The following is a 3,747-nucleotide window of genomic DNA, read 5'->3' on the forward strand; positions in this document are numbered from 1 at the left end:
TGTAGACTCTTGCTTCCTCATCATTCCCCAAACATTATACAGTTATTGCCACATGAGTTGACTTCCATGAGTGATCCAGACAAAAACTTAATCAGGCTTACAGATGCAAACTTAGAAAGATGTATGAATCTTTTCCCATAGACTATTGTGCACATTGTACGGTCTTGGTGCTCTTAACTGTAGATGTCATGCTTTCTAGTCTTACAGAGCTTGTACTTACACTGGAGCTATTGTTGGTATTGCCATTGAGTTGGCTCTGATTTATGGCCACTTTAGGTATAACAGGTATAACAGGTATATTCATGAATGTTGGTATAGTTGAACCCACTGTTGTGGCTATTGTGTCAATCCACATACATTAGTAGAGTAATTACTAATGGACACTTGCATCTGCTTCTTCTCATTTTGTGTTATTCCAAATCAACAAATGAGGTTCCAAAGACTTTATTCCACCCCTATCATAATTCTACTTTAAGAAATCAATTCTTCTAAAGCAGTGGTTCTCAACCTTCCTAATGCCTCGCCCCTTTAATATAGTTCCTCATGTGTGGTGACCCCGAACCATAAAATTATTTTCGTTTCTACTTCATCACTGTCATTTTGATACTGTTATGAATCGAGTGACCCCTGTGAAAGGGTCCTTCAACCCCCAAAGGGGTCGTGACCCACAGGTTGAGAACCACTGTTCTAGAGTCATTTTTTGGTTCCTTTTGATCTGGGGAGCTCAGTTTCTAGCATGAAACTGGGCGATACTTTGTTGTTAAACATAAAGTATTCATTGGCTAATTGTTGCAAACAGACCATCAGTCTTTCTTTCTAGTACGTTTTAGGATAAAGTTTCACTAAGACTTGTTCACCATTTGTAGCCCTGCTGGTATGTGAAATACTTAAGACATAACTTCCAAGATTATAGCAACACTGAAGCAAACACAATCTGACAAACTGACAGAGGGCCCCTTGTATTAGTAAAGGATAATTACAGTTAAAATTCCAGAGAAAACTAACCTTAATATTGAAATTAAAAGTATAAAGCTTCTAATCAGACTTGGATTATCTTTTCAAAGAATTGAAATGTCAAACCCATGAAATATTTTTTAAATAACTAACATTTTGAGTGGAGCATATCATAGCAAGTTCTTAGTGCCTGATTCATTTGAAATTTGCTTTATACAATGTTTGCATGACTCATCACTATGTTTCTAAGTAAAATAACCTAGACTTTTAATGATTTCCTATCATTCGATTTCTATTTTGACAATGACTTCAGGATTTCACTTAAACTGTAGAAAGACATGGGAGAAGGTAAGTGCCAGACAAATAATGAGAAAAATCAAATAAATAGTCTAAAAATGACATTTTAATCCCATTATTAAGACAACTTCACTAGGCAACCAGGTGAATGAAGGGACACATAAACAAGTTTAATTTTGGCTGGGCATGAAAAGATGGGAGCTCTAACAGTAAAAACAAAAAGCGAATGTGTCACCTTGGCAAATAAAGGTACCTTCAATCACCTCATATGTGTGCAAAATCTGAACAAGGAAAGTTGGGAAAGAAATTTTGTATTTGATTTGTGGTGTTTGTTGGCAAAGACTATTGAATAAGCCATGGGCTACCAGAAGAACACATCTGTATAGAAAGAATGTTCCTGAGAAGCAAAAATGACAAGACTTCATTTTTCCACGTTAGTCATATTATCAGGAGGGAGAAGGACATCATGCTTGACAAAATATATCATTGTTAGTTCTCATTCACTTTGTTCCAACTCATAGACCCTTATGTAAAATAGAACAAAGCACTGCCTCGTCCTACAGCATCCGCACAATCATTGTTATGTTTGGTTTGGGTCCAATTTTTATAGCTTCTGTTTGAGCCCATTTTGCAGCTTCTCATTGAAGATCTACCTCCTTTTCACTAACCCTCTCTTAGAACAAACACGACTCCCTTTTCCAGAGACTGGACCCTTCTGATGATATGTCCAAAGTGCAAGATGATGCATCTCGCAATCCTCTCTTCTAAGGAGCATTCTGGCTGTACTTTCTCTGAGACAGATTGGTTTGTTCTTCTGAAAGTCCATGGTACTTTCGATATTCTTTTCCCACACCATAATTCAAATACATCAATCCTTCGCTGGCCTTCCTTATTCCAGCTGGTAATGTAGAGAATCAGCCCAAAAGAAGAAGATCCTGAATGAGATGGATTGACAGATGCAGTGATTGCCATAAGTGGCTCAAATAGCAAAAAGTGTGAGGATGTCCAGGCAGTGTTCTGTTATGTTAGATCTAGGGTAGCTATGAGGTGGAACTTCCTAAATGACATCTAACAATAATGATGAGCAAGAAACAACTGAAATGCTCATGAGCAAAGGTAAAGTGTGGGCTGAAAGGATAGTTTAGAGACATTGTCATCGAGGCAAGAGGAGTCCCCATGCCAATTCATAGGTCTTACCTATCAGTCTCCATAGAGTAATCATGAGAAAGAATAGAGCAGGGAAGAAGACCTGAGAGACCTTCTTCAGTGGTGCAGGAGTGCTGAGCCTGACAAGGTTTAAAAGAGGAGTTGGAGAATTGGGAGAAGCCCATCCATATCCTGGCCTTATATGAATATAAAATGGTGATCAGTTGTCCATGAAAGATAAGCATGAAATCCACCCAATCTTGATAAAGTACTCTGATGTGAAGCAAAAATCATCTGCTCCTGAAGAAGAGGTAAGAAACTCACTTGTGTCCTGGACCTGGCCACACTCTGACACAGACAAAAGCTGCTAGAAGAGACACAGAAAACACACTCACACTCAAGCTCTCCCACTCAGGCAAAGTGGGGTCTGCAAATCTACCTGGGCTAGATCCTGACTTGAGCCAGAGCCAGAGGCTGCCGCCAACTGAAGAACAGGATTCCTGAGACAGGCCAGCCCCGGAGGCGCAAATGCACAGAGATGGAAGCAGAGCAGAAAATTCAAGAAATTCCCATTTCCTACAAATAATAAGGTTGTGAAAAAAAGAGGTAATAGGAAAACAAGGATAATAGGAAAATATTTTATACAAAATAGAGATAAAACAAAAATTTGTAGGATCCAGCTGAACTGGTGCATAAAGAGAATCATATAGCATTAAATGCTCATATTTTAAAAGAAGGAAGATTGACTAATACCTAAGTTTTACCTTACAAAATTAGAAAATACAAAGCAAATTCAACGCACAGTAAATAGAAGACAAAATAATATGAGTAAATTATTGAAATAGAAAACAAAAATAATAAAATCAAAGAAATCAAAACTTTATACATTGAAAAGAGCAATAAAATTAATAAACTTCTGCATATACTGCTGATCAAGAGATAAGGACAAATGATTCAAATTATGAATATTAGGAGTGAAAGAATAAATATAATCATAGATTTATGACATTTAAAAAGATAAGGGAATATTATGAATAACTTTATGATGGTAAATTTGATGGCTTAGATGAAATAGACAATTTTTTTAGAAACTACAGTTACTAAAACTCACTCAAAAAGAAAGTGCTAACCTGAATAGCCTTATATTAATGAACGAGATTGAATTCATAGTTATAAATCTGCCCACAAAGGAAACTGTAGATACAAAAAGAGAATGCTAGAGAATTCTACCAAATATTTTAACAATTTTGCCCCAACTATTCCAGAGAGTTAGAGAAGGAACATTTCACAGCTCATTTCATGAAGCCATAATTATCCTGATTTTAGAACTAGATAACAATATTATTTTTT

This window comes from Echinops telfairi, unplaced genomic scaffold (assembly GCF_000313985.2).
Source record: "Echinops telfairi isolate 266 unplaced genomic scaffold, ASM31398v2 ScPeMD7_7469;HRSCAF=8507_0, whole genome shotgun sequence".
Classification (NCBI taxonomy): Eukaryota; Metazoa; Chordata; class Mammalia; order Afrosoricida; family Tenrecidae; genus Echinops; species Echinops telfairi.